The 23,474-nt window shown below is 36.8% G+C and overlaps 1 protein-coding gene across 2 annotated transcripts in view; it reads left to right on the plus strand.

Moving 5' to 3' along the window:
* The window catches only part of LOC114658133 (tetraspanin-9-like), a 318,249-nt gene that overhangs the window by 133,237 nt on the left and 161,538 nt on the right, over positions 1-23,474 (plus strand). Inside the window, exon 3 of one of the 2 annotated variants that reach the window (XM_028810215.2) lies at positions 5,590-5,716. The exons of the other annotated variant lie outside the window; for it this stretch is intronic. The gene's annotated coding sequence lies outside the window, so the exon portion shown is untranslated. The remainder of the gene's footprint in view (positions 1-5,589; positions 5,717-23,474) is intronic. 2 annotated transcript variants of the gene reach the window in all.

A 23,474-nucleotide genomic window follows, 5' to 3' on the forward strand; every position in this document is an offset into this window, starting at 1 on the left:
ACTTTCTTGGAGCCTGAATACCTCCAAATAAACAGAGCAATTCTTAAATCCCCGTATTCAGAGTTTTCCTGCCTGATTATGTCATACCTCCTGAATGTGAAAGATTATGAAGCATTAAAAGGCCTCAAGTTCCAGCTCTTTACTGTGCTTGTCTTCGGCACCATAAAGGAGTCCCGTTGTCTGTATTTAATGTGAGGATTACATTTCACACACTAAGCAGCCTACAGCTGGATGAGTCTTTCACAGTTTACTGGATGATAAAATACATATTGTATGAATGGATGAAAAAAAGTAATTTTCTGCAGGTGGTTGACTGAGAATATTACATGCACTCAAATGTATACAGTGATAAATTAAAACTAAACCTTGAAGTCTGGGATGGTGCATTTTTATTCCAGGAATAATTAAGTTGTTACCCTCACACTTCTTTTTCTAGTTTTCTGCTAGCCTGAATTTAAGAATATACTTCTTTTTATCTATGGCTCTAGTCGGCATTTGCTACTGAAAAATGATTTCCACGTTTGCATTATATAGCAGGCCTTGTCCAAATTTGTCAGAACGTGGCATGTGCCTTTGAAAAATTAGTGAAAAAGGGATACTGTTGTAGCACTGCAAAAAAGGATACTAGAAAATTACTAACTCCACTAACAAGTTTTTAGTTACCCAGCACCTTTCACTATTCAAACCAGAAGAAGCAGAATCACTGTTTGTTATGTACATTTTTTTATTATGTTTAGATGAGAACTTTCACAATATGCAGTGTCACCTGATTATGTAATTTTCTTTTCTTTATTATTTATTCTTATTCATTGTGAACTGCTGCCTCCCATGTGGTTTTTGAGATCATACAGCTGGTACAACAACCAATTGAATATTCATGCAAAGATGTTTCTGTTCCTTCAGTTCTGTTACATAAATAGATGAAGGCCATTCCTGTCCCTCAATGCCTAGTGACCTCAGTTTGACTCTACTTGCATGGAAGTGGGAGTGGGTGAAAATGTAGTGTTTGTGGATGCAGCCTCACCTGAATTTCAGTGATGTACTAGAATAATTGCCAAGCAAATTGCACCTAAACTGTCCTAAATATAGCACTTAACATGCTCCAGCAGCTAATACTTGCATAATATCCTATAATATTAAACAGCACACAACCATATTCAGCATTATGCAGTACACAGTTTAGAACAGCATTCTGTAATGCTTGTAATAAACTGCTAATTAATGGCCAAAGACACATTCTGCGTGAGTAAAAACTGAGGGACCTAAGCTATGATGCTGCAAAATCTTACCAGCTAGACTGAATAGGAGAGAATTTTAGTTTCCAGATAACAATCTATTTTGAAGATTACATTAGTAAGTTATAAATCACTCAGATGTACAGTGTTACATCAGATTGAATACAGATCATGTACTCCCTCCCCTTAGTACTGGTTTTTAGTGTGCTAATTTCTGTAAATTTTACGTATTTAAGGCTTATTTTGTCTTGTAAAATTCGGATCTGTGGGAAAGCTTTGCAAAGACTGGCTAGAGTGAAGAATACTCTGTAAGAATAAACTGAACTAAAGTCTAATGTAAAGCACATTAACCAGTACAGGTATATCTATTTATTACATGTGTACCATAGCAGGCTTTGCTATCTTCTTTAATATTTTCGATCGTTTTAAACACTCATCACTACCTTATTCACATCAAGAGAGCATTCAGGAAAAATTGGCTGTGCCATCTAAATGGCTGCAGCAAGACATCCAAACAAGGTACATATTATGTGATTAACAGCTTTCTAGCACTGATACAGACCTTGTCTAAATATTCAGCAATGTATAACCTTTCGGGCACTCAGAATGATAACCAGCGGAGAGTATTTACTGGAGACTACTGGGGGAAAAAATGCAGTTTTAGCCCATTTGAGAAGATGACAAAGGAGATGCAGTTCTTCAGCTAACATTATCTTCCACGGTTAGTGTACCTAGAAGTAGGAGTGTGTGATATGTATTGTCTATGTTAATAATTGTTGTTTTTGATATTATCAAGTATGTAACTCACTTTGCAAAAAACAATCAAAAACACACCTTGAGAGTCCACACGCACGCAAAGGGAGCACATAGACAGAGAAAGTATTTGCTTCTTCTTGCAGGAAGGGGTGAAGACGAAGCTTAGGGGAGAGCGGTGCAGAGCTCAGAAAGGAGTGTACATACTTGGCTGGGTTAGGATTTCAGACTTGCCCATGTAATGTTATCTGTGTTTGCATAGTTAGATTTGGGCGGCTCAGAGTTTATTGCCCCATCCCATCCTATCCTGTTTGCCGCTGCAAGGAGATTTACTCGATCTGCCAAAACACTTCTTCATTTTTCTCCCAAAATGATCGGTTCATAAAATGCTATGTATGCTCCAAAATATAAAGTTAATATACCTTTTAGAATGAGTTTCTTTCTGTAGTTGCCTCTTTAACACTAGAATCTCTGAAGTGTATGAAAAAAGTTATAATGCTGGGCCACCTTAAATTCCTTTAAAGTGACTTTAGCTGCAAGTGGAAGCTCCTGTTGCACTTTATGCAACTGTTGTTACGGTGATGCCTTTGTCCAAAAATGGCTCCATAAGCTTTAAGACCTTAGTCTTGGAAAGTCTTTCTGCCATGGGACGACTGGGATCTTTTCCTAAATAAGAAGTGGCATTGCACATGTACTTTTGACTTTACACTGTAGTAAATAAACCAAGGTAAATAATATTCGATCTGGCTTTTATATAAGTAACATAGAGATGTTTATATATATACTGTATATATATAGACCATCACAAAAGATAATCACAAACAGTACTTTGCACGATACCTTGGTAAGCTCGGTAGGCCCTGCTGTTTTGCTGATGGACATGCATGTGGCAGATTCACTGGCAGGATGATGCCCGACCTGTTGTTGCATCCAAACGGTGCCATCTTTGGCCTTTACACCTGGTGCAGCTACGTTGTTCTTATGTGTGACTGGTTAACTTTTATTATAGCACGTTTTTATTCGAAAACTAACAGTGTCAGATCACAGGGAGCGAGAATGTGATTGAGAGAATAAAAGTGAATAAAAAATCAAAATGCTAACTTTTACAAGTACCAAAACTTTACACCGGCTGTTACAGATTCAAATAAATCAAATGTATGTTTTTATTCTATAATAGTAATAATAATTGCAGCTCATTACTCAAAACAGTAAATGCATGATGGACCGGGGATCTAATCTGCAACCTCTCGACTTAAAGACAGAAGATCTTACCTCTGCACCAGTCAAGCAGATGTGTGTGTGCCCTACCCTATCCCAATTTCTTCTACTTTGGTTAAATTCTAGAAAAAAAGCACACTTGTTTTGTTATATATCTGTGCAATTTGTGAAAGTGTTTATTTGACATTTGGACTTCAGTCTTCACACATTATACACTTCACGTCAACATTTTGACATTATTAGTAGAACAAAAATTTTCTATCTTAGTTATGTGTTCAGCATTTTTTGCCTCACATTTTCTGTCATCCTACATTTATATACAGTACATTGTTGTAGACACAGAGCACACATGAAATACATGTGTTCCAAATAACAATGTATTATTTACCCTATACAAATCCAGACATATCACTCCCTGATACAGAGACTTAAGCTGGTAGAACTTTGTGTACAACTAAAGCTACGTCAGTATGGGATGGGATAGCAGGCTGCTTGCTACCGGTGCTGATCAATACATTTGCAAAACAAAAGACACTGATTAGGAGGTGTGAAGGATTTTAAGGTGCCCTGGCTTTACAACTTTTTTTGTAGGCTTCAGGGTATCTAGTGTTAACACTTAGAGGTGTTAACCTGGTTCAAAGCCCATGGATCGTTATGCTGTAACTACACGTTAACAGTTTATTTAAGAAACAAATGCTACAATAATGGGCGGCATGGTGGCGCAGTGGTAGCGCTGCTGCCTCACAGTTAGGAGACCCGGGTTCGCTTACCGGGTCCTCCCTGCGTGGAGTTTGCATGTTCTCCCCGTGTCTGCGTGGGTTTCCTCCAGGCGCTCCGGTTTCTGCCACGACAGGCACCGACCACCTTACGGCCACAGCTCCGGTCAGCTGCCTCAACAATAGAGGCACGGAACGTGGCCCATTCGGACTCAATGTCCCCCTCCTCCCTCGGGATGTGGTCGAAGTTCTGCCGGAGGTGGGAGTTGAAGCTACTTCTGACAGGGTGCTCTGCCAGACGTTCCCAGCAGACCCTCACAACACGTTTGGGCCTACCAGGCCTGACCGGCATCCTCCCCCACCATCAAAGCCAACTAACCACCAGGTGGTGATCAGTTGACAGCTCCGCCCCTCTCTTCATCCGAGTGTCCAAGACATGTGGCCGCAAGTCTGATGACATGACCACAAAGTTGATCATTGAACTGAGGCCTACGGTGTCCTGGTGCCAAGTGCACATATGAACACCCCTATGCTTGAACATGGTGTTCGTTATGGACAATCCGTGACGAGCACAGAAGTCCAATAACAAAACACCGCTCGGGTTCAGATCGGAGGGGGCCATTCCTCCCAATCACGCCCTTCCAGGTCTCACTGTCATTGCCCACGTGAGCATTGAAGTCTCCCAGCAGAACGAGGGAGTCCCCAGAAGGTATGCCCTCTAGCACCCCCTCCAGGGACTCCAAAAAGGGTGGGTACTCCGAACTGCTGTTCGGTGCATACGCACAAACAACAGTTAGGACCCGTACCCCCACCCGAAGGCGGAGGGAGGCTACCCTCTCGTCTACCGGGGTAAACCCCAATGAACAATGGGCAATAAGCATACCCACACCTGCTCGGCGCCTCTCACCGGGGGCAACTCCACAGTGGTAGAGAGTCCAGCCCCTCTCAAGGAGATTGGTTCCAGAGTCCAAGCTGTGCGTCGAGGTGAGTCCGACTATATCTAGCCGGAACCTCTCAACCTCGCGCACTAGCTCAGGCTCCTTCCCCTTCAGAGAGGTTACATTCCACGTCCCAAGAGCCAGCTTCTGTAGCCGAGGATCGGACCACCAAGGTCCCCGCCTTCGGCCACCACCCAACACACACTGCACCCGACCTCCTTGGCCCCTCTCATAGGTGGTGAGCCCATGGGAAGGGGGACCCACGTTGCCTCTTCGGGCTGTGCCCGGCCGAGCCCCATGGGTTAAAGGAATACACAAATAAAAACATGTTTTATTAGTTCACACTATAAAGTGATTCTGGCGAGCAGTATTTCATTCAAACACATTTTCAGTTACATTGTCCCCATCTGCCCAGTGCTATCAGGTTAAGCTCAGTTTCACATGTCCTTGAATTGGATTAAATGGAGTTTAAGATGTATGGATGGCTTTTCAGTAGAGTGTTTCTAACTGTTCATTATTTATTGTTCTAATTTCTAGTTTAAGTAAAAAAAAATGGCACAATTTTTCATTTTTATACACATAATTATATTTTTGTTGCATTTTCAGACACTTCTTTTTAGTGATGTAGATCATTCCAGAGCTGTACAAAATGGCTTGTCTCTGTACAACCTGACCCAATTCATTTGGATATGTCTATGAACTGATTTATTTTTGTGTATATTTTTTCAGAAAATATAATGTTTTTCAAAAAATAAAGACAGATGACATCATACCTACTCAGGACCCCTGCTTCTGTTATACAGTGCCATCTGTGAAACCCAGTTCTTTGGATAGGTTGCAAAAGAAGAAGAAAAATGTAAGAGCTCTTTTTAACAAGAATCATTAAACACCAAAAGTTGCATAGTTTTAAATGGGGCAGTGATAATTTGTTTGCACTTCTAAACTGATGCAAGAATAACGCCACTACACTTAGGGGATGTACTGTATAGCTTTTGGGTACCAGTAGAACTCCTTTTTGCCACTAGTGTGAATTCTTTGGAGTGTGAATTCAGCAAGGTGCTGCAAATATTTTTATGGATGTATGGAATCTCACAATTCCTGCAGATTTTTCAGCTTTTTACTTATTCTAGAAACCTTCCATTTCACTTCATCTCCGAGCTGATCTGGTGGATTCAGATCTGGGGACTGTATAGGCCATTTCTGGTAAACTGTAATTTTATTGGAGTCAATCCAGGTGATTTGGCATATGGTGGGTGCAGCAACGCGCTATCGGCGCATGCTTCCAAGCTCACTCTCTCTCACTCCCTCTCTGAGATGATGTTCGGTTTGTGGCATGACACTTTCTTTTTGAAAACTGATAGATTGCAAAGTAATGTATATGGTCTGCATCAATGGACGCTGTAAGAAATGTAAATGTAGCATTTCAGTGACTCTCAGATGGTATTAAGATACCTAATATGTGCCAAGAAAATATTCCTCACATAATGACACTGCCATCACCAGCCTATACCATTAACACAAGGGGAAATGGATTCAAAGATTCATACTGTATATGTCAAAATCTGACCTGCATGTTGTAACAAAAATTGAGAAAGTTTTCTCGCATTTCATGACACTTCACACATTCATCTAATTATTCTTTCCAGCTTTAATTCATGTTTTGTCTTTACTTGCCATGTCTTCCTACCATAGAGAGTACTTAAGGATGTCACAATACCAGAATTTTAGTATTCAGTATCAGTACCAGTAAAATTTTACTATACTCGATACCTTTCAATACTAAACCCAGAAGTCCCATTATTAAATGTACATTCCTACCAAAGTAAACAATAATGTGCCTTTTTCTGTAATAGAATATAATGCAGTATATATAAATACTAATACATTTACCTATTTGCCTGACATCTTTACCTATGATGAATTTAAACATTTGAGATACAACTGGATCCATTTTTTTGTTTTTCCATTTGGAGCACAGACAAAGTGACCTGTTCATGGTCCTTATGTTCCATCATTTAAGCAAACTAGTATTGGTATTCATAAAAATCAAAATACAATGCAGGGCTTGAATTTTAATGTGGGATGCACAATGGGATCCTCCCAGTGTAACGGTAATTAGGGGAAATTTTGTAATTTTGAGGGGATTTCTGGATAGGGTTTATAAAAGACAATATCAACATGGACTATCTAATTTATCTTGCCATGTGCACGTTATAAATTTATTCTCTGATATGTTCTCTCTTGCAAATGAAAAATACTGCTTACTAAACAGAATAATTCAAACATTACTTTATCTGTATTGTTGGATTAATCAATTGCAAGGTAATTCAGGATATTTTAGTATAAAAAAACAGAGTTTTGTAACAACATGTTTGGTTTGTCAGCGAATCACTCTGTTCGCTAAATAAGATTTGCTATTGTAAGATTTATGCATGCATCATTAGCTGGTTAAAAAAATGAAGTAATGGGTGAGTCAAATTGATTGATTTTTCATATGTCACAAAATCCTGGAACTTTAATTTTCCAAATTGGTCATTCATTTTATTATTTTTTTCATTTGTCCATACTTTAATTTCTTGCATTAACTCAGTTTTGTCGGCATTACATGAATCCATTCAGATGTCCTGTAACACACCCATGGTTGTGCTGTTTTTAAAGTATCTTATATGACTGATTAGACATTTTTATTGCTTAGCCTGTGTACTAATTCATAATTAGGATATTAACTGGACCTGCAGTATAACTAGTAGATTGCATTATACTCACCAATGTGCATTTCAAATACATGACATGTGACAAACATAGTGAGAGCACACAATTTAGAATAGGCTGATACCAATCACAGATTTCACTTGATCAGCCGGTTCCAATTTTTTTTTGCTTTCTTCTTTATCCCTCTAAAAAACGTTTTACACTAAGCTCTTACATAACCAGATCTATAGAAGCCTTATTTCCTGTATTAAAGTATTTAACTATAGACCACAGGTGTTAACTGTTCATTTATTAGTAAGAAAATTAAATTCTGTAGGTTTATTGTTCATTGACCATAAAATCCATCCATCCATCCATCCATTTTCCAACCCGCTGAATCCGAACACAGGGTCACGGGGGGTCTGCTGGAGCCAATCCCAGCCAACACAGGGCACAAGGCAGGAACCAATCCCGGGCAGGGTGCCAACCCACCGCTGGACACACCCACACACCAAGCACACACTAGGGCCAATTTAGAATCGCCAATCCACCTAAACTGCATGTCTTTGGACTGTGGGAGGAAACCGGAGTACCCGGAGGAAACCCACGCAGACACGGGGAGAACATGCAAACTCCACACAGGGAGGACCCGGGAAGCAAACCTGGGTCTCCTAACTGCGAGGCAGCAGCACTACCACTGTGCCACCGTGCCGCCTGACCATAAAATACTAAAATAAATAACATACTAAAATAAATTAAATCTCCTTAAAATACTTGCAAATAAAATATTTACAAAAATATTTATCCGTAATACATATATGGCATTAAAAAAATAAAATGCTTCTCATAATTACAAACTGTCATATTGTTTAATTTTTTTGTAATGTACCTATCTGAAACAAGGCTTTTTAAAAAGTAGTTATAATAATAATAAAATATTTACATATATACTCACACAATAAATTAATTGGTATTGGCAATTAAACACTGCTTAAAAGTAAATATTCCATGCACTTATAGGTTTTAATAATTTTTAACCACTATCTGCACTATGGTTTATTTTACTGGTAAAAGTATACATTTATTATGTTTAGAGAGGTGTGTTTTTTTTCAGTGTATAAGATAGACATTTAGAATTCTTGAGGTGTAATTATCACTAGAATCCCTAAAGCCCACGAAAAAACTCGTAATCCCAGCCCACCTTAAATTCCTTTGCACCTCTCCATCATCATCTTTTGTTTTGGGATAGCAGGCTGCTTGCTGCATGTGCTGATCAACACATTTGCAAAACAAAGCCACTGATTTAGAGATACAAAGGAATTTAAGGTGCCTCAGCATTATGACTTTTTTCTTAGGCTTCAGGGATTCTAATGTTAATCCCGTCTGTTATTCCTTGATAGCTGGCTTCTGCCTGCAGGATTAAACTGGCACCCCATTGTGCAGATTTATAAAGCCAGGTTTGCCCACGTGGTGTACTTTGTAATTGATACAGTTTTATTTATTAATTTGTTTAATTAATTACATCTTGTTATTTGCTTTAAAATTTTATATCATTTGTTAACGTATTTCCTAGCGAATATCCAGAAATATTTTACAGAATTTTTAAGTTTCTGTCATTAAAAACACCTCCAAAATAAAAATTATAATGAGAACAAAATACTTGAAAATTATTCCAAGGCAAAATTTATTTAATACATTCAGTTGCTTCATTTGAGAGACTTTCAGTGCACCTCAGTTTATATATAAAAGAGAGATTGACAATGGTCCTACATCTTTTGTTCTCAAAGACCAAATAAAAGCTTCTCTGGCAGAAAAACAAAATAATGATACTGTTTAATTTGTTAAAGTAATCAGAGAAATTGTGTCTCCACTTCATATGTGCATTCTAGGCAGTACAAAGAGTGTCCGGTACTACGTTCTTTATGATCGTGTCACTTTCTACACACCGAAAATCCTATTTTTGCAAAGTGTTTTCAAGAATCACATTAGTTTGAAATCAGCAGTATTCACTCACCAGTGCGTAACTTAAAAGTATTACATGCATTGCAGACTCACCATGAGTGTAAAAAAAAACAAAACAAAAGTAAAAATATTAATAACCAGCAGTGCTACCCATCTAAGATGATTAAAAATCTGAACATAGACCTCAATGTTAACATTTGCAGTGCACCATCCATTGGAAAGTATTTATGTGGTAAAATGCATTATTATAAATGTTTTTGATGCACCTTCTGCGGGAATGACAAATACACTGCATATATCTCAGTTGAATCAGTGGGGGATTAATAAAAGCAGGGCTATTGTATGTGATGCACTAACTTTTGAAATAACAAATGCAATGCATTAAATTGCTATTAACTTTGTGATGCACAGTCTGTTGGAACAATAGAGATGTAGCAACCAGATAGATATATAGTTACAGACACATAAATAGTTATCTTTTAATTAAGGTGGGTGGTTTAGCGAAGTACAGTGTCCGTGTGCAGGGCTCGTAAGAATTTAAGATTCTTTTGTTTTATCATTATATGACTTGCTATCCTACAAAAATGTACTCATCAAGCTGTAAGCTACTAAATTGAAAATAAGATGGCTGTGAAGATGCATCATTCTAATTGAGTGCATCTGCACTTTTTTTTTTATGGCTGTTATATTTTCATAAAGATTGCCTAAGTATTTCTGTGATTTTTTCCTTGTCTAGATGGGCTGGCTTTTGAAGTACAAAGATGACTTATTAAATCTGTACAGTTCATTGCATTGGCTACAATAAATGTGTGGCCTGTAAACATCATTACAGTTTGTAAAACGGTAAAGTAAAATATGATTCAGTGTTAGAACATTATTGTCTGGTGATGTCTTTTGGAGTAAATTCATATTAATAAAATTTATAAAGCAAAATTACCAAACAAAAAAAACAGGCTTGAACATACAACTGACAAAAAATACTAAAATAAATGTTTGAATGAATGACGTAAACAAATGAGAGTTATAAAAATCACATTATTTCTACTTATTATCCGTTTCAATGCAAAAGAATACAGTTGTGTTTTGCAATGTCCATCAACAAAAGCCAAGGTAAGTCAGTAGGGAAACTACAAATTCATCCATAGCAAGAATGTTTTACAAATGGCCAATTGTACAGGTATACAAAGTAAGAAACTCCAGTGACATAATATTACCACTTGGTAAAGGAAAAAAATAGCTACAAATATTGTATACATAAAAGTACTTTATTAGTTACATAGTACTTATGCTACATTTGATTAACCGATGGCACTATAATCAAGGGCCATTGTCCTAGGAAATTGTAACACAACTAGTAAAATATAAAAATGCATGTAACACTAAGAATTATTAATCTTAGTTTGAATATATTTGAATATTTACATATTTGTGGACAAATTTGACGCCTAGCTTCACATCACTGCATTTTATTCACCCACTTCTAACAAACCTTGCATTGGATCGAGTCTGCCTGAACACATTTACTATACTTGCTGCACATTCATGCACCCACCTCTTCCTCGTGTCCTGCCTGACACTTTCAACCCTGGCCTTTCACTTTCGTACTAGCTTTCCATTTCAGTATCTTTCCCTTAGTTCTGCTTTATTTTTTACTATCATCAGTGTACAAGGTCTCCCATGGCAATCTTCACAAATTTTTCTAACCAGTTGGGACTGCTGCTTTACATGTCTTCCTCACTTCCCCTTATGAAAACTTTTAGTTTGGTCCTTCTGTTTTTTTTTTTACAGTGAACACTATTATCTCATTCTTTCTCATGATTCAGAAACTTTTCCTTAGTCCCATTACTATCAGTCATGACATTGGGAAGTGAGCATCCCCTTATTCTTTTTGGCGTTCATGAGAACCAACCGTTTCTAAATTAAAAGCAAAGAGTTTAAATGCAAGACAGTGCATACAATGGGTGTTATTATTTTAGTTACATTAATTTATCACTTATCAACTTGCAGAGAAGAGCGGCATCAGTCAGCTTAAACTAAGAAACAAGTAAAGAAATCTGAACTTGTTGTACCTTCTGAGACATTTATTACAGTTATATATTACAGGTCATATTTGGAAAAATTAGTGTTAAAGGCTTAAGAGTTTTTGTCCCCATTACAGAATGTGCCCAATGACATCTTGCTTATGCCTGGTTCTGTCAACAGAGATATATTTTTTTGTTGTCACTATTTATATCTATAAGGGCTTTTAGGTGTTTCTAAAGTGGTTTGTTTTTTTTTTCTTTCTTAATAACTGTACTGTTCCGGTGGGTAACATTTTAGTAAGATATTAAGGATAAAGTTAAGACTTGTGAAAGGTGCAGTAAAACAAAACAATTAATTCTTGTCCTGCAGAGGCATTTTAGACCTTCCCTTGACCTAGCAGATCATGGAATTATGCCAGTGGTACTAACTTTTTTTTGCAGGATTCAAATGAAAAATAAGGAAAAAGAAATTTGCTACTGTTTACTGTTCATCTATTGAAGAGCTTTTGTATTTAAATGCAAACATCTTATGTTAATTTTCCACTCAGGATTCAGTGATGCAAAACTTATTTTAGACAGGTGTAGTTTGTGTGCAGTAGATAAATAAATAAAAAAGTGAAATGTTAATGTTCATTGTATAGCACAAATCATAACATCTGAGATGTAGTTTTATAATTGACTTTTCATTTTTAGATTATCAGCTTACTGTGGTAACCCACTAGGGATTTCAAAAGCACTCTGCTTTATAGTTGATCTCAGATACGGAGAAGTGATTTTAAGAATTATCTTAGTTGCTTGAAACTGTGTTTTAAAATTAAATATATTGCCTGATGCTTTGATTATACTATAACCATTAGTAAGTCTGACCACTTTTATCTACAATAAATTAATTTCATTAAGCTGAGCTATTCATTTTTTTTTTATTTATGAGCAAAATATTTTCATTATAGTAATACAATTCATAAATGTTTTCCATACATTTTTTGCATTATACATACATTTTTTAAGATATTTAGTGGAATTTTAAAAGCTGTATTTGTTTGGTCACTGTAGAATGCTTGTTTTGTGATTGCAAGTTTACTTGACAGAACACCTGTCTGGGATTAGGAGACCGGCAGCGTAACGAATCTCTATACTGACCCAGATTCCAGTGGCACAACAGTAAAGGAATTCATAAAATAATAATTTTCTCATGGCACAAGAAGCAGCTGTTGAGATAGCACAAAGATAAAAGATTGAGGTTAGGGAAATTTCTATACAAAGTGTACATTGCTAGAAGTAACAATATTTTTTTGGGTAAATGAGGCACCTGACTTTGAACATGTAAGAAATATAATTTTTATGGCAGATTTCTCTTTAGGTAATTACTGTTTTTTATAGATAAATGTACATTATCATGGTATTTTCTTTCTGTCATGCAATATTTTTTACTAATATTCAGAAATGTGTATAACAGCTGGACTCTGTGTGTTCATACATCACAGATTATTCATGATCTGAGATATCACTTAGTATGAGATTGCATAGCCTTGTTTATAGGCAATAAGGTAATGAATAAAAGCTCCTCCATGAAACAGAAATGTTCTTGAAATATGTTGAAAATGCTTAATTTTTGGAGGAGTATTTTCCTATTTTATACATCCTTCACTGATATGGATGTCATGATAATGGCTGAAACAACTTGAAAAGGTATTAGGTTAAACAGATTCAACAGCTGTAAATACAATATCATGTAGTCATTTTCATATGAGTTGCAGTATATAAAGTGAACCCTGTGCACTCTGTTATCTTGAGAAATTAAACTCCTAAAGTCTTTATATGTAATATTTTTAAAGACAACCTTTAGCATTCTGCTGAAGAATATTGCAGGAATCAATAGCCATTTAAATTCATTCTTACATATTACTTTTTTTTTTCTTAGTGTGTCGTTGTGTTCCATGTTTGTTAAATAAATAAATTGATTTTAAGGAGTATTTGTTGAGATTCAAGCTGCTGTGATACACAACTTGCAAAATGGGTTCTGACCTCAAAAATACCACAAGAGTCTGACTAGTATCTTCACTTTTCTGCGTAGAAACAGGTCTTACCCCAGACATAAACCATAAACTCAAGACGCAAGGTTTTAGGCCTCCACAAGCCCAAAATGGTGTACTGGCTTTAAAAGTGCAAAAATAATTTAAAATGTTCCAAATACACAAAATCACCAGACCAAAAACCTGCTTAAGCATGCATAGCCATCCTGACTGTTGTTAGTTGTGCATATTATGGAGATGACACAATAATGAAGCGTATGTTTTAGAGACACACATTAGTATGATATATATCTACAAACGTGTTAAAGCTGCAGGATATATATGCACAGCATTGTTGATCAAATCTTTTTCTTCACTGCAGAAGTGTGGAAATTTGCAAATGAGCTTTTTACCATAAGGCTAGGTTAAGCATTTGTTAATTGGTATGCTGTAACTGTTCCAGAGATTTTCTAAAACAGAAGTCATATAAATATACTTAGAGAGTTGAGGGTATACAGTACTTCCATGACCACCCGTCATATACTTTGCCATTCCAGTGACTCCAATAAACCAGTCTGCGAGTCTTCCCAAAAAAACCATACAGATTTGATTTTATGTTAAGTCATACGGACAGGCTAGTGTGCATGAGAGTTGACAGCTAATTAGTGCTCATCTGGAGTTACAATGCTGCCACAAGCAAAGAAGGAACAAGGGTGTGTTGGACTTCACAAACTGAAGAGAAGCTTCTCTGTCTGATGTCTCAGGTTTGCTGTACAATGATTTAATTTGAAAAAGGAACACTGAGGGCTGAGATTGTAACTGAACATGTCATACCCGGAATGCTTTTGCTTAGCCAATGGTGCTTTCAGACATGCTTTAACTTGTAACACTTTAAAAATATTAGAAATTGTGCTAGAAAGTCATTTTGGAGTCATCTTATTTGGAACCCCCTGCAATTCTTACTTAGGTAGTCTGGTATCATCAGAATTATGAGATCCCGCAACTACAGTCTTCAATTTTGGCATTCCTTTTGACTAGAAGTCATGTAATGTGCCACAAATGATTCAAGGAACATGACAATGAATTCAGTTTCTTTGGTAGAGTTAAGGGATTATTCTTGACCTAAAATTTCCATACACAATGGATCTTCTTGTAAGCTGTGAGGTTCAGCATCTTCAACAAGCATTGGCTCTCAAAGTTCCTATTGTTAGTTTGCCCACTGACACTTAAATTAGACAAACACTAATGTCAAATGAAAAAAGGGATATAATCAATTTATTAAAAATCAATGCCACAAATGTTTTAATTGTTGTTCCCCACATTCAGTTACCTTTTTAATGACTAGTTTCAGATCAAAATGGAGCAAAAAAGGTTGTAAAGTCTAAAAATTTATCAGACCATTTTATCACCCTCCCATACACTGAGCATAAAGCACATTACTCCTCTTTGGAGTACAAAAATGGTGAAGAAAAATGTGTTAAACTACAAAACTTTATTTTTAATACATTTTATTTAAAACACAATTCAGTTTGGCTCATTTATACCTTATTCATATTTCCATACCACTAGTTCAGTTATGATCCCATGTGCTAAAACCCCATGGAAAAAACTCTAAGGAAGCTGCATGCATTTAAGTTATACTAAAAAGAGTTGGACCCAAGAGTTCTTGCTGAAGTGGATGGAATCTGTGTCTTTCAAGGAGGACACAGTATCCTCATGTGCCGTTTGTTTTGAAGTGAGGTTAAGTGTTTCAAAAAGTCTCATTCTTGTTTCTTTACTGCCATAAGATAATCCATTAGAAAGAACAATAAATTATAATTTCGGTTGTGCTACTTTAATCATCAGCGTGGTATGTAGCTGTTTGTCTACTGGCAAAGGAGTCTCTGTCAAGCTGTACAAGGTATGTAAGTCAATCTTGTTCTATTTTATCAATGGCCGATTTCTGAAAGAAATGCAGAAGTTTCAGTGTCTTTGTGTGTTTGCGAATTCACAATAATACTCATGACACTGTACTTTTGCTGTTCATTTTACTCCAACTAGTATGCATGGTGCTTGCTACCATACCGTAATAATAATAATAATAATTCATTACATTTGTATAGCGCTTTTCTCAGTACTCAAAGCGCTATCCACACAGGGAGGAACCAGGAAGCGAACACACAATCTTCCACAGTCTCCTTACTGCAAAGCAGCAGCACTACCACTGCGCCACCTGTGAGGACCGTACCAAATCTACTAAAATCTTTAATCTTTTCCATCCATTCCATGATTTACTCACTTACGTACTACATACATACAAATTGTTTTGAGTCAAGCCCGTCTGTTTTAAAATAGCATTACCGTCGTAAGATATACTCTTTCTGTGCAGTCAATTAAATAATATTAGCTGGTAGAGGATAAGTCTGCTTATGCATTCACACATTCATTATACCCTTAACCACTTTGCATAAATGCTGACTAGACAAAAAAAGGTTTGCAGCTCCTCTAGGACCTCTCCTTTCATTTTGAAAAGATTTTTATCTAGCCCACCTGCACTGATTCAGTCTGTAAAATCTTTATCCTCATATCTTGTTAGCTATGGGACAATGATATTTGGGAATCTGCATAATCCATCCAGGCCATCCAGTTGGCGCTCAGCAGTCCATCTGATTCCTTTTCTTTTAATCTACTCCTTCCTTTAATCTTTCTAAAACTTTCCAGTTCGATATCTTTACATGAATACACATGAGTGTTGTGTCTCTGTTATTTTAGCACAAACTAATTTTTAGCCCTTACAGTTATCTATGCAGCTATATCCGAGACTGCTTCAAAGACCTCTATAGGAATCTCATCAGGCCCTAGAGCTTTTCCTTTCATGAGTTGAAATGCTTGATTTCTTCCTTTATTTGATTTTAGCAGCTTATAGAGAGATACTGTTTTGATTCATCCAGTTGTATGCACACAGTGTGCAAAACCCATGGATTTTTCGCTAAAATATTATTAAATAAATAATTCTGGAAAATGAAACTAGTCCACGAACAGAAAGCTCCCTCATATGGTGTTGAGCTTTTGAATTGAAGTATCCCTTCTGTCCCTCATTCACTGGTCAAGTGTCTCATCCCATTTGTTAATCCTTTTATTGCTCTCTCCTTTTCTGACCGTTGTGTTTTTAATGTACAGTAGTCTGAATATTGCGGTTATAAGATGACAGTTGAGAAAATTGCATGTACTGCATGTCTAGCAAGGTGTTGCTAAACTTTTGAAAAGCAGTTATGACCCACAATCTTATGAATCCCTTTTTGTTGAATTACACAACCTCCAATTGTTAATCTATTTAAGCAAATTTCATTCATCTCTCCTAATCCATGTTGCCCTATCACCTTCTCATATCCTTTATTATCTGAGCCAACCCTTGTTTATAAAATGTTTATAAATTTCATCAGAACATTTAATCATTTATTTGGATATAGCAAACTTCTTTATTTTCCTGATTATTTTGATTGGTTTTATATTACTACATTTGCCTTGATGTTTTTCTTCTCTGTATAAAAAGTTGAATCATAATTTGTGATCCTCTTGCTTCCTTTCCAACAAGTGCCTTTGTGCCCTCTTATAGTCATGATGGCTACTCCTTCTGTGTAACTAGTGCAATGTCTCAAATACAAAATTTCCTTTCCCATCATTATACCGTATAATTTTCTTAACTGTGTTTTCCTGGTTTCACATAGTCCAAAAAAGGCAGTTATATTTTTTCCTCACCTTCAGTGAAGCTATTTCCAACTCTTGCATTGCTCAGACATTACAGATCCCAACACAAAGTATTTTCTTGGGTCAAATCAGAAATGTCATGATTTCCCTTTGGATATCCATACAATTCTTAATTAGCCTTCATAAGGAAGTCCCTCATTCTCTCAGCATATTTGTCTATAAACTAACTGTTGGCATTTCTATAGGATAATGTATTGTTTGTGGGGTCCCACAGCTAGCCTCCTTCTTTCACATTCTAGCTTTGGGATTGGCCAAGGTGGAGTTAGAAGGAACAATGGATGTTGGAAAATACAAGGACATACTGCAAGAGTGCATGTTTCATTGTTCTAAATAACAGAAGCTTTGGGGAGAACATTCTTCTTTCAGCAGTACAGTAATCCTAAACATAAGTCCAAGGTAGCTTTGGAGTGGATCGGGCTAAACAGGTTAATATCCTAAAATGGTCCAGTGAAAGCCCTCATGTCAGTCCAATTGAGAACCTCTGGCACTATTTGAAAATTGCAATGCACAAGCACTAGCCAGCTTACCTGAACAACCTAGAACAAATCTGCCTGGAAGAATGGGCAAAAATCGTTATTTGTTTATTTTAAAGTTTTTCCTAATATCAAACAGTGGCACATTGAAATAGCAATTCTGAGTTTCAGTGCTTAAAAATTATCTCAGTGAGTACAAAATACTACTTTAGGAATTATTTTTCAGTAAAATTAGAGAATTTATCAAGGGCTAAAATATTTTTGCAAGGCATTGCATAAAGCCCTGACAATTTAACATACATTTTAATATTTTCAAATGAATACATATTCTTAATAAGAAATATCTGTCAGTTAATGATTCAGATGATGGTTCTATATCTGAAGTGCCTCAAAAATTGTAAACCTGGTAATTACTGAATATATAATAGGTGAAAAAGAACAGTTTTCTGAAAATGTCTAGTTTTATGTAACTTATTTCTTTCATTTTAAGAGTCTTTAACTTTTGATATTTTAATCAAGTTTTCTTTGTTTTCTTTCTGCTTATTTTGTACACGAGGGAATACTGTAGATGATTGAAGAACAAGGGAATGTTATGTGATGCCAGAAAATAAGAATATGGCCCAGAAGGACTGTGTAGGCTGTTCAGGCCGACTCAATATGTATTGTTCTAATTTTAGCTTAGTTATTGAGCTTGTTGAACACTACATAACATGCATTATATTAAACATTTGTAGCTTTATATTATTTTCACGGTTGTATTTTTTTTAGAACTGTATTGCTTTATATGTTGTTTTAAAAGCTATAAAATATGTTGCCAAACAAAGCTGAGAGCCAGTTGTATTCATTATCAATGTATATAAAAATGTTATCTTTATTAAAACGCATATACACGTTATCAGTTTATTTTTTATATCAGACAAGGGCAGCACAGTGGCTCACCGCTATCGGTGTCTGGGTTTAAATGTTAGCCAGGATGCTGTCTGTGTGTACTTTATACATTCTCCCTCTGTCTGTGTGAGTTTTATTCATTTGTAATGTACTCCTTTTTAAAAGTGTATTTAATTATTTCAGCTCATTAGCAGTCTCTGGTCAGTTAGACATGAAATTGTACTTATACAATAGACAACAGAGTAAATCAAACACATAAAGCCTTCATTATTAGCATAATTTTTGTTTTGTTTTGTCAGGCAAAATTTTTCTAAACCATTTTTGGTCTCCTTATTAGTTTGGCAGTATTTTGAAGCAAAGATAATATAAAGTATTGTTTCTCTTTTATGTCATAATTCCAGTCCCGAATGTGAAAAGCAGATATATATTAGACAAATTTATTATGTAAAAGTATATTCTCATTATTTTGCAATGTTGCATTTAGAATCTTGGTGATTTCCTAGAGGAAAACATTATTATTGAAGAAAGTTTTGAATCTCATGACTGCCTAGTAGATGGTGAACTAAAAAATCCATATGGTCAAGTTATTAATTTGCTGTATCTTTAATTTGTGTGCTTCATCATTCAACCACCATCTTTTTTAAGATAATATTTCAAAAAATCAAAATACAGTGAATGCAACATTTCAGAGAGTCCCCCAGCTTTTGTTATCAAGCAAATTTGCTTGCACTTCTAATGTAGTGTAAAATGATATGTCTGTTTATTATGCTGCTTAGTGTCTCATGTTTTTTAAAATTGATGGCTTGTTATGTTTATTCGAAAAGGTATCCTGTTCTCAGGGGGTGCATGCCCATTAATGTATTAAAGATATGAGGTTTGTATACATAAATATGGAAAAGCAGCTGAGATTTTTTTCCTTTAGAATACAAATTAGATATCACTGGTTTGTGTGATTGCTTTGTACGCCTTCACATAAAGATCTCAAAGTCTCTCAGACCTGCTAAATTAACAGTGTATTTTTCCAGGATTCTCCCTGTGTAACATCAGCTGCTTCACTCACAAACTGAAGAGTAAGATGAGAAATGCCTTTTTATTATCTGTTCAATAACTCTTTGTATTTGCATCTATAAAGGGTGCAACACCATTGTTTTCTTTAGTTTGTCAATTGTTTTCTCTAGATATAATAATGTGATAATAATATGTATCAGCTAAATAGTACACAATTTGTACAAGACAGTTTAAAATGATCCTAAACATTAAAAATAGCTTTCTGGGTCAACTGAGTTGGCTACAATGTAGCAAAAACTGGAATTAGGTGTACTGGTACATTTGGAGGAAGAATTATGTCGTAGGAGCATGTGCAAGAGCCATGTGTTAAACTTTATAATTTTATTCCTGAAACTGTAGATAGTTAAGAATTCAAAAAAACAAAGTTTAAGTTGATAATGTATTATTACTCCAAGAGTTTTTCATTGAGTACAATGCTTGTGTTGCATATTTACAAATTAAACATACCACCTTAATTTTGAACATTATGTGTTTTTCAGTTAAATAAAGGGCAGATAACCTTATGTTCTTCTTAAGATATTATATGAATTGTGTTAATCCAGAGGTAACTGAATACTGGAGCCATGTGGGCCTTACTTTTTTTTTAACCAATGCAGAGTAATTTATTTTAACTGTGTAATTAAGGGTGTGCGATATTGGTAAAAAATTGTATCTCAATATTTTCTTCGATTGTGACAATAACAGTAACGTGTTTGCAAAAGTCTTATTGATGTAGCTTAGTCTTGTTAATAGGATATTAATTGTAACTTATTAATGAGATTAATGGAAACAATAGTTAAGAAAAACATGTCTTATTTATTTACTTAAAACTGAAGTAAAATAACACAAAAACATTAAAATCACCAGTCAAAGTTTTACTGAGATCGTACAGTGCAAGTATGATAAACCATTTTAAAGTGTCCTACAAGATTTACACAAAAATTGGACTAAGTCCAACAAAACTATTATACTGAGTGCATTTTAAACTGACACTTACCCTTAATGTAAATAAGAATGAATCCAAAGGGAATAAAATACTAATCATAATTGAACTACAGGCCATGAACATTGAAGCCTGCATAAACATAAACTGCTCTGCTGTAAGGTGAATTGTGCAGCATACAAGCAATAAAAAATCTAATATACTATATATTATTATGTAAAAATCCAAAGTTCTGTCAAATACTGCACAGGAAAAAACTATAGCATTTGTAAACAAGTTCTGTCATATACTGCACACAGATAAAAAAAAACAAACCTATAACATTTTTAACACTAGAATTACCAGAGTCTACGAAAAAACTCGTAGATCCGGCCCACCTTAAATCTGTTCGCACCTCTCCACCAGCGTCTTTTGTCCTCTAAATGTGCCGATAAAGACAAGCTACAAGCAGCCGTCTATTCCACCCCCCACCGACTTAGAACGTGCACAAACTTCTCCCAGCTCATGCCTTGATTGATTATTTGGGAGTGAAGTGGAGTTTTAGAGTGTAAATAATAGATTGTTATTTGGAATACAGTAATCCCTCCTCCATCGTGGGGGTTGCGTTCCGGAGCCACCCGCGAAATAAGAAAATCCGCGAAGTAGAAACCATATGTTTATTTTTATATTGTCATGCTTGGGTCACAGATTTGCGCAGAAACACAGGAGGTTGTAGAGAGACAGGAACGTTATTCAAACACTGCAAACAAACATTTGTCTCTTTTTCAAAAGTTTAAACTGTGCTCCATGACAAGACAGAGATGACAATTCAGTCTCACAATTAAAAGAATGCAAACATATCTTCCTCATCAAAGGAGCAAACAATTCAATAGGGCTGTTTGGCTTGTAAGTATGCGAAGCACCGCGGCACAAAGCTGTTGAAGGCGGCAGCTCACACCCCCTCCGTCAGGAGCAGAGAGAGATAGAGAGAGACAGATAAAAAAAATCAATACGTGCCCTTTGAGCTTTTAAGTATGCGAAGCACCGTGCAGCATACTTAAAAGCTGCACACAGAAGGTAGCAACGTGAAGATAATCTTTCAGCATTTTTAGACGAGCGTCCGTATCGTCTAGGTGTGCGAACAGCCCCCCTGCTCACACCCACTACGTCAGGATCACAGATAGTCAGCGCAAGAGAGAGAGAAAGAAAAGTAAGTTGGGTAGCTTCTCAGCCATCTGCCAATAGCGTCCCTTGTATGAAATCAACTGGGCAAACCAACTGAGGAAGCATGTACCAGAAATTAAAAGACCCATTGTCCGCAGAAACCCGCGAAGCAGCGAAAAATCCGCGATATATATTTAAATATGCTTACATATAAAATCCGCGATGGAGTGAAGCCGCGAAAGGCGAAGTGCGATATAGCGAGGGATTACTGTACATGCATTTCATGTGTGTTCCGTTGACAAAATGACAAAATGTAGGCATAAACTATATAATGTAAGCAGTGTGAGACTTGCCCGGACACCATCAGACAGACACCGCATCTTTATACAAAATACAGTTTATTTTTTCCAACACACAACTCAGTCCCGCACAACACACTGTGCTCCTAGCCCCAATCACCTTTCTCCTGGGCCTTTCTCTCACTGTCTCTGGGTCACCTTTTCCTCTCTCTACGGGAGCTTCGTTCTGCTCCCACTCCCGACTCCAGCGCCTTGATTGGAGGGAGGCGGCCCCTTTTATTCTTACCCAGATGAGCTCCAGGTGCTATGCCTGATGACACTTCCTGGTGTGGCGGAAGAGTCAGGAGAGCACTCCGGGTATCCCTGGAAGGTTCGTCATCCAGGAGTGTGGCGGAAGTAAATGTGTCCCGGGCTCCATGAGGCTCGGGGCGCCCCCTTGTAGTGGGCATGGGCCCCAATGGACTTGAGCCTCCCTGCTCCCCTTCCGTGGCCCTCTTCCGACCCAGGGCGGTTGCCCCCTCGTGGCCCGGAGGACAAATGTGCCACCTCTCAGTCCTTCCAGGCGTCCCGGCCAGGTCTGACCCCCAGCCTCCTGCAACAGAGGCCTGAAGTCCAATGATCAAGTAAACACTTTCACAAAAAGTTCAAGGAAAAGAAAACAGCTTCCTGGGGTAGCGTTAAGATTTGCTGACTTGTAATCAAGAGTCCCCGATTCGATCCTGACTCACTCCTATATTTGCCGTTTTCAGTAGTGAGCTGCTCTTATTGTTAATATTATACAGTACACACATACACTTGGTTTGCGTCTGTAACACATGGTGTGCATTTATAGGACTAAAAGTTACCGGTTTTTTTTTCACTTTTATTCTCTCTAAATCACGATCACGATACATACTAACACCCCCCCCCCCCCACCCAGGAATCTGACGCTGTTAGTTTTTATTTGAAACTGGGAATAACTGGAGATGTGAGTGGTGTTTTGAGACAATGGAACTGGACATTCTCTCATCTGGAGGGATTAAAACTGCCACACAAACGCTGGTGAATCTGCCTTCTTCGTATCTCACCGTCACTTGATTTTTTTTTATTCAGTTTTATTGAGTGTTCCTGCTCACGCTGAATTAGTAAAAACAGAGACATAGGTATATATGATATTTGGAATTATTCGTTTTATGACCTGTATAGTACATTTCGGAAAACTTTGTGGCACGGATGCAACATTATTCATATTATTCATATTCATTCGCATAACATCTTGCGTTTTGTAATCAGTGACCGTGTGTTTTTTTTCCCCGATCTTGCCATTCCTCACATGTGGCTGTATGCTGTTTCTTTTGTATTCCAGGACATGCAGAGGAAAGAATAGTACAGAGCAGTAACTTCAGTGT

Source organism: Erpetoichthys calabaricus, chromosome 1 (genome assembly GCF_900747795.2).
Source record: "Erpetoichthys calabaricus chromosome 1, fErpCal1.3, whole genome shotgun sequence".
NCBI lineage: Eukaryota > Metazoa > Chordata > Cladistia > Polypteriformes > Polypteridae > Erpetoichthys > Erpetoichthys calabaricus.